This window comes from Struthio camelus, chromosome 2 (genome assembly GCF_040807025.1).
Source record: "Struthio camelus isolate bStrCam1 chromosome 2, bStrCam1.hap1, whole genome shotgun sequence".
NCBI lineage: Eukaryota > Metazoa > Chordata > Aves > Struthioniformes > Struthionidae > Struthio > Struthio camelus.
The window spans coordinates 28,838,717-28,852,727 of NC_090943.1; the positions used below are offsets into that span (position 1 = coordinate 28,838,717).

The window sequence follows — 14,011 nt, forward strand, 5'->3', positions numbered from 1 at the left end:
GGCCTGGGATGTGATTGCATTGCAGCAGTCAGGGACTAGAAGGAGCAAGCAATTTCCCACTATCAGTTGCTATCACAGCACCCTGCCAGTGATGACCGCTGCCTAGCTGCTGTGTGGAAGGAAGGCCACCAAGAGAGCCTCTGCTGTACGTGATCATAGTCCCAGAGGTAAGACAAACGGCCGTCTCTTGGGGCTGTAGATTTCAGGCAGATGCCTCCCTTTTCTTGGGTGGAGACATGGATATGGCTTTTGTCCTCCTTCAGCTGATCATCATGTCTGAATTGAGTGGCCTACCAAGCACAGACATCTCAATGCAGGAGATGGGTGTGTTATAAAATTGTGCAGCAGTCAAGATGAATCATTGTCAAGTACTATGCTGTCTAAGACAGCACTAGATGCCTGCCTGCTTTCAGTCCCAAGTCACACTCTCAGCTTCCTGTGAGTTGAGGGATCCCGAATCACCTTACCTTTTTGCCACTGACATGCAGCTCTCTCCTCAGGCATCAAGGTGAGGACAGATAGCTGTTCAAATTCTGCTAAGTGGTCTTACTCATTTTGTCTACGTGGAGGCAGCCTCCTAATTCTGTACTGAAATGTGTGATTTGATTTTCCAAAGCCCTGAGCAGAAAATAGCCCTTTGTCAGTTGAATTTCAATCTTCACTGTCTTGGTGGAGCAGTGAATTTTTCTTGTCTTGGTGGAGCAGTGTGTGCTGCCATATTTTTTTCCTTAGGCTCCCTTACTAAGATGGTTGCTGTGTATGTAAGCTCATTGCATCGGTAGTAATTTTCCCCAGCTCCGAACACTGACAGCTATTTGGGATCAGAAGCAATGCAGAGATAATCATGCTCACCCACAGCAACATGAAATTTCCTTAACCAAGCAGCAATTCAAAGCAGTGAAACAAGCCCCACCCCAGAACTGTTTTATCGTCAATCCCCTTTTAAGAAGATTAAGCTGTTACATTTCTTTGTTATTGCTTCCATCTTCCCTCTGTGAGTGTCATCCAGGCCTCCAGGCAGGCATAGCTGCTTATCCTCATCTGGAGATTTTGAGTCAGGGAAAACAAGAGGGAGCAAAAAACACAGATCTACTTGTCAACAAGCTATGGATATGTATGAGAAGAGCATGGTTAAAGAATGTAACCCATGGTCAGGGTTAGATGTCTCACACCTCAGATAAGTGATTTGCTAAGATTATTTATCGTAATCTCAAAGTAAGGACGTTGTTTAAATATTTTTATCGTGCAGTAACACATTGGCAGACAGTTTTAACAAGATCCAGATCACTACTGCTTTTGGTGCCCTTTATTGTTGCCTCTGTAGATGTGACATAAAGGCCACAATTTGCTATTATTTTACACCAATTTGTTCATCCAATTCATGGTTAAGTCATAGAGGAGAGGCCAGCAAAGATGATTTTCTGGGGCAGAACTAAGTATGAAAAATAAGGGACATTTCAAAGAGACATTTTAGAGAAACACTGTTTCTTTTTGGATGCTCTCTCCGGTATGTAATTCTACTTCTTTCAAATCTGTGAATAATTTGTCATACGTTTCAATTTGTTGTTTAAAATAGCACTTAGCAGCTTTAATACATATTAATACATCTTTAATAATTCATGGAACACCTTATATGTGCAGCCAATATTATTTGACCGATAGAGGTGAGCTTCAAGTTAATATTTACTAGGTCCCTGGAATTCTATAAAGAAATATAGCATCCTTTGATGTTTGTATAAATGGAAACTGTGGTTGTTTTTAACCAAATACAAAGGACTAGATTTCAAACCAGTTGCAATGTGGGGAAATGAGACGGCATTTTGCAGAAGAACCCAATTATTCTAAAGATCTGAGCGCTCCCAGTACTCCTGAAATTCACCCATTCAAACAACACATCATCTCAGCACAGAACTGAATGGAAGTTGCCTGTCAGTTGTTTTTTTTAAGAGAGACTTATTCAATGCCTGTTGCCTAAAGCGCTAATTCAGTCCTTCACAAGGTCAGAGAAGCCTGTTTCTCTTCCAAGCCCTACCGTACAGCTCTCCTCTTGCACTTCCCCAGCGATTCAGAACACAAGCAGTAGCAAAGCAGAGTAAAACCCTTCAAGCCTGAAGTCTCTGCAGCCTGCTGAGCCCACGTGATGATTCCCAGGGAGCTTAGGAAGTTTGTCCCTAGAATATTCCAGGTCCTTCCCAAAGCACCTTCCCTTTCCAAATCCTTCCCAGTACACAGTTTTTAGTGAACATTTTCAAATAAAATGACCCAGTTATACTACGTGGCAAGCACTTGCTATTTACAAAGGCAGTAACACATTTCCAGAGGCTTTCTTCCTTGCATGCCATTTCCGTACCTAAGTTACAAGTGCAAAAACAGAAGCCTGGGTAATGCTGTGTTTTAACAGGCAAAATCTCAAACATGAAGTCATGGCTGTGATTTCTATTTCAGATGTGCAGTACTGTTGAGATTTAGGACAACACAAGAAAGAAAATCTTGGAGCATTATGATTTTCTTTTATGGAAAGACTCGAATTCATGAGGATAATTCTACCTTGTAAACCAGGCTTCATCCACTTTCATACTGCTTAGTGTTGCCCTGCTAAGATTGATTAATTCAGAGAAATGTAGATTTAACTTCCAACTAATTACTGTTTTACTTGGTACTTTTTCTTATCACTTAACATTTATACTAGTTGACCAAACTCTTTCCGTGAGAGCTGACATAATAGTCTACCAAATACTGTATAGGTAGGCTGATTGAAGAATTTATAGTCTCATCTAAAAAAGCAAATGGACAATGCACATCAGTCATAGTGTATGGTTTACATTCTGAATGCAACTAGCTCTTTTATTTTTAAAAGTAGAATGGAAAGAAGCGCACACTGCTATTCCCCTTTCTTCTGATCCAGATTCGGGTTCCTCTTTGAGATAACAGGCCATAGATTATTCTCCTCCTCAACTTTACACCTCCACAGCCTGGAAAAGCTGGGAGAGCTCTCAAGGTAAAGCAAACCTGTCAGAGGAGACTCCTCAGGGCTCCAAAGTGCTGATTGTATGAGCTGCAGGACTGGAGCTACGGCTTTCTGAAAACACACTATATCCAAGTGGTTTCATCAAATACTGCTCTTTCCTAGCATGGGTATGTTTTCCTCTCTTGCAAGTGCCAGCATGCTGTTAGCCCTTCTTCATGCCTTTTTCTGACCCCTGGATAGCAGTAAAAATAAAATATACTGTTACAGCCTTGCTACTTTTTCCCTGGACACTCCAGATATCTGGTGTGGCTTATCTTTTTGCTATGTGGGCCACAGCAATCAGGCTGATTTACAAATCCCGAAACCAGTGCCTCAGATTTAAGTCCCTCAGTTAGCTGCTCCTGCTCCCATGGAGCTCTATTGAAACTATTATTTCCTGGGCTTCTTATTTGGTGACAGTGTGGTAGGAAAGTGAGGAACAAAGCAAGAAAAGAGACTTAGAAAAGAGTCTTTCACTAAAATCACTGTTTCTAAGAGCATACAGTTGCAATATTTTTGAGGAATAGCTGCAGTATGGAACAATATGGAATTCAAACACCAGTCAGAGATCTCCGCTTACCTTCTGCTTGTGCACTGCATCTCTTATTCTTGCCGTTCCCCTATGACAAAGAACTTGCCCCTTTTAAGATACATAAATGCTTTTTTAGCTTGTGCATGTGCTCATGCAAAGATCTTGGAAGTGGCAGTCTATCAACAGCAAATCAGTGACTGGGTGCCAGATACATCTAAATTCTTCATTTGTATGCTTGTGTCTATCCTGGATATTCAGGCTATTTCAGCTTGCAGAAATTTCAACCCAGGACTCAGTGATCTGCCTGGAGGACTAACTGTCCCTAGCAAACAGCAAGAAAAGTTCTCCAATACGTTCTACTTGAATGACTTTATCATAACTAAGTAACCACCCACAAATTTCTTCCAAGACTAACAACTAGTTCGTCTGTGAAGAAAGATTTCTAAAGCTGTGTTTAATAGTGCCCTATAGTGACATTACTGCCATAACAAGAAACCTGACTTCAGAAGTGATATTCACCTGTTTTCTGAACCTTACTTTGATTTTTTTTCATTTTGCCTTTTGATCCATTGTTGAATTCATTGCCTTTGAATAGCTGGAAGGCATTTTGTTACCTCCTCTGTTATTTGCAGAGCCCAGGTGAGGTCTATCATGTGAAGTGTCTAAAAAACAGTGCCATTTCCATTATGCCTTAGAAATGTCTGCTTTGAAATTCATTTTTTTAATCTTCCAGTGCAGACTTCCAAGAGGGTTTGCCTACTTCTGTTATTGCCCTTTGCGAGGTAGGAGTTGCTGTTGCCTAGGGCAAGGAAATGCAGTGTGCTCATAATTATTTGTCTCATGTTGCATCATAAGTGGTTAGTGGTTTATAAGAGCAACTTATGTCGATCTTCATTAATAGCTTACATGTGAACCACTCTATGTAAGTAACTTTGAAAAGGAATTTTGTCAAATTGTTTTCCCTTGGACTTTTCACATCTAGTAACCAAGCACATTCTGCACTTCTTAATGTCCACAGAAACTCCAATTTTACATGTGTGCCTGTAAGATATAAGAGGGGAGACAGGCAAACATAGAATTTCTGTCATTTCATCAACAGATTTTCTTTCATACAGTCCATAGGCAGTGCTGAGCCCCAAACCTTCCCCTAATCTCAGATTTCTCTTCAGATGACACCATGTAAAACTGACCCCTGCTGGAGAGAAAGCAACTTGTCAGACATGCATAACTGCTAACTGTTTTGCCCTCTGTTGATATAATAATGCATTTGAGACTAGAATAACTACTTTCTGAATTCATAGGGTGAGAACTTTAAATTTCAAGTTTTGAAAGTAGTATCATCCATCCTTTGCACTTACCTGGTAATTAAATATTACTAGTTGGATAATATTATGGATTTTGTAAAATACAAAATTAGTACACATCCTAGTGTGTACTAAAAGGACTGGATGTTTCTCATGAAATGCTGTTCAGAAGATATTATTGATCAGAATGACTTATTGTAAAAAATGAAAATAAAGATGTTTATCTATGCTTTGTAAGATGAATAATAACACAGTTTGTTTCCTTAGAACGAGAATTCCACCAAAATGACAAGAGCTTATGCTGTAGAAGACTAGGGAAGACAAGAGTGTGAGTGACGGCCAAGAGAAGAGAGCATTGCTTTTAGGGAAAATACTGATTCCTTCAGAGAACTCTAACTAGAGTAGTTGGTTTTTGTGTGTGTGTGTGTGTGTGTGTGTGTGTGTGTGTGTGTGTGTGTGTGTGTGTGTGTGCCCAAAGCTTTTTTTCAGTATTAAGATCAAAAATACATAGATAGACTTGCTTTCCTCCTAATCTCCTCACAATAGCTGATTTTGAAGAGAAATTGTGTAATCTTTGTACTAGCCTGGTCACTGAAGTTCTTTCCAAACTCTTTTATATAGATTTCGCGATTATTCAACAGACTTTTGGCCACATCTTTCATTATACTCCCAGGATTTTTTTTTCTCACCTTTTTCTTTACATTTCAATTTCAGTGCTTCATTTTTGTACTTTGAAAGGAGTAAACCACCTCTGGCAAGTATGAGATTTACCCATCTAGCCTAAACCAAAAATGTGAATTTAACAATTATCAAAATTGTGTGCCATTGGGCTTGGGGTTTGTAACAAAAATGTAGGGCTCAACAAGCTTTGAAGACCTATTTATGATGTATAAATAATACTTAAGTAATTTTTAATTTATAGCTACTTAATGTGAAATAGTTAAGAAAATGCTACTAAATTGTACATTTTTGACCTTCACAGTCAAAATGCCAGAGGGCAGAGACACTGCGCTCCTTTGTGTTGAAAAATGCCTGATACATTTTGGGAACTATCATATTAACAATAGTAGGTCAGGCATCATAAAAAACCAATCTGATTTGTCAACTCAGGAATACTAAATGACCCCAAAGCCCCCTTAGAAACGAATCACGAACAAATTTAAATGAGTCAGCTGAGTTTGCAGGGAATTTGCAAGTGACACACAATCCAAAGAAACCTAAACAAATCCCACGGGATGTATCCTAAAGCTGAGACTAAGGCCAACAGTTTCAAAAGCAACCAGCAGTTTGGGAAGCTCAATTCTGAGTGTCTGATTTTGAAAGGGCCTTATTTTCAGATAGAGCTGCAAACTGAGGGCCCCAAATTTGAAACTTTCCAAATTGTGCATTTAAAATCATTGCACATTTGAAAGCCTCTTTTCCACACACACCACACCAGCTTGCACAAGCATACGATGTTGCTCTTTAAGGAATCTTATGGGAAAGCATGATATGAATTGTCACTGCTTCAACTCCAGGTAAATTGAGGAACCATTATTTCATCGTGGAGTCCTGACCAGCAATGGATGCCATTGTTCATTATCAGTTCTTTGCCCTCTGGCCAGATGCGGTCCAGCTGGGTCTGACAGGAACAGGATGTGATGTGAATCCTTGATGGCTTTTCAGTGGTCTGGATATACCACGCTCCTATAAGGACAGGCTCTGGAACTGTAATGACAATGGCTGGATTTAGTGTTTCCCACAAAAATAAAGTAAATGTGGCTCCAAGGACACATTTCAAAATTATACCTTTCCTGTTCTCTCTGACCAAAGGCCTGGAGAGCAGTGGGTCATATGCCCAGGATTTCAAGTGTTTAAAGAACAAATGATGTTACCAAAGGGCTTGTGTTTTCCTTTTGAATGGAGGCAGTGCACGTGCATGTAAAAAGAGGGAGAGGGAAGCTGAGTTATCTGCACCAGGGATGGATGTGACCTACAGGAGACGTGGGCTACCTCCAACAGCCCCACTTTGCTGCTTTCCCCCAGGAGATGGACTTGTGCGGGTGCAGGGAGCCAGGCCTCCCTTCTGGCTTCTGTCCCCACAGGAGTGGTTTGAAGAACCGGGACTGGACCAAAACCCCCACCTTCGGCAGCCTTGGCGAGTCTACCCGTGAGCGGTCAGGTATCGTCCCCTGCTCTGGAGCTCTTCCCTGGTGGGACAGGGCCCCAGTGGGAGCCCGGCACCCTCAAGGCACCGGGCTAGGCGGCCGTAAGGGTAACGGCTAGATTGCTGTGGGGATCATGGCTAGGCTTGTGCGGCTGTGATGGCTAGGCTGCTGTGGGGGTGATGACTAAACCTCTGCGGTCATGATGGTTAGGCTGTTGTGGTCACGAGGGCTCGACTGCTGTAGGTGTAATGGGCAGGCTGTTGTGGGGGGATGGCCAGTCCATTGTGGGGAGGATGGCCTGGCTGTTGTGTGTGGGGGGGGGGGGGATGGCCAGGCTGCTGTGGTGGGTGGGAATGGACTGCCTGTTGGGGTGGAGGGGATGGCCATGGCTGTTGGGGTGGGATGAACTGGCTGTTAGGGGGGGATGGCCAGGCTGTTGGGGTGGGATGAACTGGCTGTTAGGGGGGGATGGCCAGGCTGTTGGGGTGGGGGGGATGGACTGGCTGCTGGGGGGGGAATGGCCAGGCTGTTGGGGTGGGGGGGATGGCCAGGCTGCTGTGGGGGTGACAGCGAGGGGGCCTCCGAGCAGCGGGCGGCGCCCATTTCGGAGGGGCGCTGGTCCCGAGGGGGCAGAGAGCCGCGGCGGGGGCGCAGCCCCCCGCCCAGGGCCGCTCTCCGCGGCGGGGCCGGCGCTGGCCGTGGGGGGGCGGGCGGACACCTGCCCCGCGGCGGCCGGAGCCCTCGCCGCCCGGCCGCGGCCGGGCGCTGGGCTGCAGCACAGCACGGCGACGGCGACGGCGGGGGGTGTCGCTGCTGGGGGCCTGGCGGAGGAGGAGGAGGAGGAGGAAGGCGGCAGCTCTCGGGAGGAGCCTGTCCAGCGTGAGACAGCACATTCAGCCGGCGGCGGCGGTCCTGCGGCACCACGCACCGCCGCGGCGGCGGGAGCAGCAGCCTTTTGGGCTCTCGGGCGTCCTTCCCCCGGGCTGCGGGGCGCCGGCGGAGGTAAGGCTGCGCCCTGGCCGCGGAGGCGCCCGCGGGGCGGCGGGAGCCGGGCCGGGGACGTGGCCGTGCGGCGGCGGTGGCTCCGCGGCGGTGCCCGGCGCCAGCCGCAGCCGGGCCGGGGGGAGGCCCCGGCCCCGGCCCCGGCTCCGCGGGGTGCGCGGCGGCCCCGCGGCCGCGGCCGCCTGGGCAGCTGCCGGCGAGGTCTGGCGGTGCCGCCGCCTCGCAGCGAGCCGAGGGCTGAGCCGCCGGGCCGGGGGGTGAGCGGGCCCGCCGGGGGAGCCGGCCTGTCCTGGCCCGCCGATGGGCTGGATGACCTAACGGGGGCTTTCCCACCCATTTCGGGTGAGGGACTGGGGCGGGGGGGCTGCGCTGAACCCCTCCGGCCTCAGCGACACCTGCGGGAGTGCCGGGGCCTCCCCCGGCCGGCGGGGTCCTTGCGCCTCCCCGCGGGGCTGCTGCGGGCTGCCGGGCTCCTGCCTCGGCGCTGAGCAGGTTAAAGCAAAAGCGGAGGGGGGAAAAAGTTTCCCATGCTTTTTTTTTTTTTTTTTTTTTTCAGTGCAAAAAAGCAACAGCAGGTTTTCTTAAGTCCACAAAGACAGCAGACAGATGGAGAATTTGGCCTTTGCCAATTCCAAAAGTAATTCCTCAAAAGGGTGAAAAGGGTGAGAGAAGGGTGGAATGAATGAGAGGCCTTTTCCCCCTAGTAGTCAATTGAAATACATTTTCAACGGGATGTTATTACAGTTGCATCCCTCTAGGAATTTGCCTGGGTCAGCATATAGCATAAAGCCCCTAGAAATTTCCCAGATAAAGCTCCTGTTTTACTGTCCGTAGCAAAATATGGTTTTCTATCACTATTAGCATCGACAGAAAACACAAAATTCAGCCATAAATACATATAAGGCTTCTAAACAGACAAAGCAATGTACCCTCCTATTATGGTGGGGATGAAATGGAAAGACCTGACATGAAGTTGGCACATACCTTTGCCACCTGCACCTGGTAATTCATCCTGACATATAGGGCTTTGTCAGCTTTTCGCTTCTGCATGAGGACATTAAACTGCCCCTGAAATCATTCTAATATTCTGAAGTGCAATGCTGCAAAATATCTGTTTCAGAATGGAAATCCAAGTCTAGGGTTGTGCACCTCTCTCCTGAGAGATGGTCTTATCCAAGTGTCTGCTTGGACTGCTGTAACACTGCTGTTACTACCAGTGTGCTTGGTTAAAGTGCCTCATTTGTTCTTGTTAAGTTTATGGGAAGGAGGCATATATTTCCCTTTCTGGTTCTCTTAAGTTCCTTTTTTTTTACTTTCTTTCCGTTTTGGAGGCCATCTCTAGTAGCAATCCCCACACTTCGTGAGGGTGGATAACATTCTTTCTAGAATTTCTGTGTAGTGTTTCTCAGCAAGACTGATTTTCCTCAGCATGAACATAATTATTCACTGCCTTGAGACAGCACCTAGGTCTGTTCCCTTGGGAGTGCTCAATCTCATAATCATCCTCTGTTCCATGGTATTTTCCTGAAAACGACAATCTGTAGTCCATGAAAATACAGATCATATTGCCCTTGCCACTGCATCTTCTATCTACATAGACTATTCTGAGGATTGCGACTTGCTATGCTCTTCCTTGATATTTGAAAGACTTCTGAGGGCCTTACATTATGCGAGATATGTGAAGGTGCAATGGATTGTTCAGATCTGAATTAGCTATATTTCTATTAGCTCTAACCACCTCTGCCTCAGATTGATCTACCCTAAAATGCATTAACTGCAGTGCCTTCTTGTCTGCACTTTAAGAATCTTCTTAAAAGCAGCAGCAGTAGAACCACGCCCAAAACATGCAGTGTTTATTCAGTTTGGAAATCTGTGTACTCAAAGGATAATTCAGGCATATACTCTTTTCTATCTTGCAGATCTTAAATTAAGAAGCTGAGCTTCCAGCTCTTTCTGTAGAAGAGAGGGCAGCGCACTGCACCCCTTTGTGATGCCTTTCAGTGGCTAATTTCTTCACCACTGAAATGCATTTGCTTATTTTCCAGTTTGTTTTTTTCCAGCTTCAGGTTCCTGGCACTGGATCCTGTTATGTCTTCCCTCATAGATTGAAGCCTTGAATTAACAACTCTCATTAGCTTAGGTAGCGGTAAACGTTGCTCCAAGAACTTATCTACTTTGGTTTCAAATAAATTAATAGATCGAGTCTCTTAAGTTGTTTTCCTTTTCTTTAGTAAGACAGGTTTCCAGAATCATTCCTTACTGCCGTCAGTTTTCCAATCCGCAAGAAAATAGAGAGGAAATGCTAGAGCTGGACACAACCTCTTGTGGTAGCAGGTCTCACCTTTGCAGTATACTTGACAATGAAGGGGAAGAGGGCTAGGAGTGAAAAAGATAAAGGAGTGAGATAGAAAAGAATCAGGGAATAGAAAGAAAATGCTGTTTTTCAAAGCTTCACCAACTTATGCTAATCAAGTAATTATGCAGGATCTTTGAGCTCCTCAAACTTGACTTCCTCTCAGGAGGTTTAAATACATTCAGGCTCTCTCTCTGGGACTACTCAGGCTTATTAACTAGTGCTAAGCCTCAAGTACCCTACTGCACTCCTTTGGTTTGGTTTGACTAAAACCAGAAATAGTAATTAGGAATCTTTTGGAGTCACTCGTGCCTCGTGCCAAAATGAGCTACTACTTGGAGATGCTGGTGGGATCTTAACAATAAGATTCTCCCTGTCCTACCCATGTGCTTTAATTTTCAGGGAAGTTACAGGGAGCTAACACTGAAATACCTAGCACTGAGATGAATGGGCATGGTCTCAGGCTTTCTACAGCCACAGCCAGATTATGGCTTTAGTGCAGTACTGACATGATATTTTCAAATTTTAATTTAGAAAACCATAAACAAAATAAACTCTGATGACCATAGACTTCGTTTGTATGTATAAAAGGGACATCTTCCATCAGGGATACTGATGGAGTGTGCTGGCAAAGTGCCCATAGTACAGATGCATCTCATATTAGTAAAACTGTGCTTTTGCCAGTATAGCTTATTTTAGTTAATCTGAGCAACACAAGTTATACAGGTGAATACACATTTATGTGTCCACAAGAATACCCATTTATGTGTCCACAAGGGAGTTTGCTTTCCACTGGAGGAATCATATGCTCTTCTAGTCTGCTGACCTATGTAAGCAGGTAGAAATGGTAATGCAGAAATGACATTGTTTAAAAAAACAGAAAATCTGAACAATCTGAAAAAACAGTGCCTGAAGAGCTGAGATGGCAGCCTCAGTGCAACACTGGCTCAGATTAAGCCTCAGATAGACACAGTATGTCCTTTTTGCTACTCAGTAATTACATCTAAAGCTGTCCTACCTCTTTTTCATCAAACATTACTTTGGGGGCTGTTGTTTGTTGGCCATCTGTAAGCACTCAAAATGAGGCAGTATACATAAGCTTGCTCCCCCAATACTAATCCTATGCATTTGAGATGGCATCGTTTTGCCAACTTTTCTGAGAAATGGCTACTTCCAAGAAGGTGGGCGGGAAGCCGTGAAGCGGACTGATGTGAGAGTCACTAGATTTTACAGAGGCAAGACACCTCTGATCATCAGTGAGAACTATGATGTCCCACTTCCTCTGAGCTTAAAGCTGTTTGCCGTGAAAAGTGCTCTTCAGCACATCTAAGAATTCCTCAGAATCATTGCCCCACATGATGCAAGCCATAACCTGCACGTATGGCCTCTTCCTGTGCATAAAATCTTACATTTGGCAACACATTTGAGTGGACCCAGATGACTAGGTGATCTAGATCATCTCTGCAAGTGACCTAACCCAGTCTAATGGCTTGGGTGACCGTCTGCCTCATCTGCATTGTTTGCCAGCAGAGGTCATGTTATTTTCTTCACACCACAACTGCTAAAAATACCGAATGTAAGCAGACGGGCAACTGTTTCCTGTGGAATCCTTCTAAATCCTCCATCTGCTCCTTTACTCTCCCTTAGTGACCATGTATTGAGACCTTTGATAGTCCCAGTTGTCACAGGAACAGGTAAAGGGACAAAATGTTTTGTCTCTCAAAATCTACATGCGGTGTGGCTATAGAATTCTTCAAGACATTTGTTTTCTCTTTTGAGGGAAAATTGTTTTGGTGAGTGCGCTAGAGTACACTGCAGCAACAGAAGGTGTGACGCAGGAATGGCGTTTCTGGAAATGTTCTGTGGGTAGCACGCTGTAGTGTCATGTTGAAGTTTCTGCAGGGATTAAGGGCAGAGGATTCAGTCCTGTTGTTCCTGAGAGTAAGAGGCATTTCTCTGTGACTTCTCCAGGGGTAAATCTGGTCTCTAGAGCGATGTCAGGAACCAGCTATTGTTTGAAAGCCGTGAAACATCTCCACACTCTGTTGAAGTCAACAGGAGTCTTTCCATTGACTTAATGGACTTTGGATAAGGTCCTGTGCTTTGTGTGTATGCATGTGGTTGTGTTGCCTGATGAACAATCACTGCTCAGATGACTCATGTGATTCTTGGCAGTTAAAGTAAAAGTTTGTGTTCTCCTATTTTCATACCTGATACTGCGCCCATGCCTGCAGATCGCCTTGCCTGGCCTGGATAGACTAGGCTATGTCGTCCTGAGGTGCAAAACCTCCCTGAAGCCCTTATGGACCTGTATGGTTGTATGCTGTATCCTCCCCAGGTGCTGGGGGACTGTCTCTGTCTGGCCCTAGAATAATTAATGAGTAATTCAGCAGAGGAAGCATGTTCATTTATTGCCACTCACCAGAAGACTGTTACACAGAGAATCTTTTAAAGATGTGGCTTTTTGTTTCCAGTGATATCTTCTCCTCCTTTCATTTCTTTTCTTTTTTCTCTGTTGCTCTTTGAGGCTTATCCTACTTTGTTTCTCCCTCAGTACTAATCTAGTGTCACTTCTCATCTCTTACCTTTTGTCGCATCTCCCTGGGATAGAGCTGATTTTGAGTCCTTAGTTCTTCTCTACCTCCTTCCAAGGTGTGGTACAAATGATTCCAAATCCTGCTCCTCAGTTATTCATTTTCACTTCAACCCAGTAGAAAGACATGATGTGTTTTGTTTTTGAAGTTCAGAGAACTGGGGAGTTATGATAATGAGGAGTAATAATAGTGAAGTGATACAAAGCTGCTTAATATGATTAAAAATAAACATGTAGACTGGAGGTACATTATTTATCTATTTATCTATCTTTTAATCTGCCTATCTCCCAAGTCTTTTGTAATGCTTGGTTTTAATATTTTCAGATTGAATTTGACAGAAAAAGGTTTCCCCCAAACTATGCTAAGTTAGTATTAGAAGTTAATCACTGATAGGTCGCAGACCACATATAGGAAAAATGTGGATCTCTTTTGCTTTAAATTGTACTCTGTATCCATTAACACAGATCTTAGCTTTTAAAGTGTGTAGACAGTGATATTAAAGCCATACTACTCAAGGCAAGTCCCTGATTCCCGTTTTGCATATTAGGCCACCACTAGTAGGGTTGGAGTAGTTACCGGGTCACTTGGTAATTGGGGCAAAGACATTTCAAATGATTGCTGTTGTATATTTTTAGAAATTAGAATATTTAATGAAGCAGAGTCACAAGGGAAAAAAAAACCAGACTGCTGTCTAACATGATGCCTTGTATTTGAACCTGTCTGTACTGATTTAAAGACTGTTCCCACTCAATGAACACCAAAAAGGTTTTCCTTGGTGCTAACCAAACACAGTTAGGAGATTATTTAAACTCATGTGACTTGCCTCATAATACATGTTTATATTCTCTTTAAGTGACATAAAAGAATCACCATTTTATCACACTATTCAAAGTTGTATGACATTGGGTAATTTTGGTGAGTTAGTTTCTAGTAATATATTGAGCAGTTGTTCAACCAGAAAGGATTTTGTATCATAATCCTAATGGATTTCAGATCACAGTTTGCCCCTAAATAAATTTGTTTTTCTTTTTACTTTTTTTTTTGGTTAGCTCAGAGTACTCATAGAGCTTTG

The 14,011-nt window shown here is 44.2% G+C and overlaps 1 protein-coding gene across 8 annotated transcripts in view; it reads left to right on the forward strand.

Annotated features, from left to right (window-relative positions):
- The first annotated feature begins 7,710 nt into the window (after window positions 1-7,710).
- The window catches only part of DYNC1I1 (dynein cytoplasmic 1 intermediate chain 1), a 200,347-nt gene continuing 194,046 nt past the window's right edge, over window positions 7,711-14,011 (forward strand). For 5 of the 8 annotated variants that reach the window (XM_068934907.1, XM_068934911.1, XM_068934913.1 and 2 more), the window contains exon 1: window positions 7,716-7,992. The gene's annotated coding sequence lies outside the window, so the exon portion shown is untranslated. Of the gene's footprint in view, window positions 7,993-14,011 lie in introns of all 8 variants that reach the window. The other 3 variants (XM_068934909.1, XM_068934910.1, XM_068934908.1) reach the window with 3 other exon arrangements.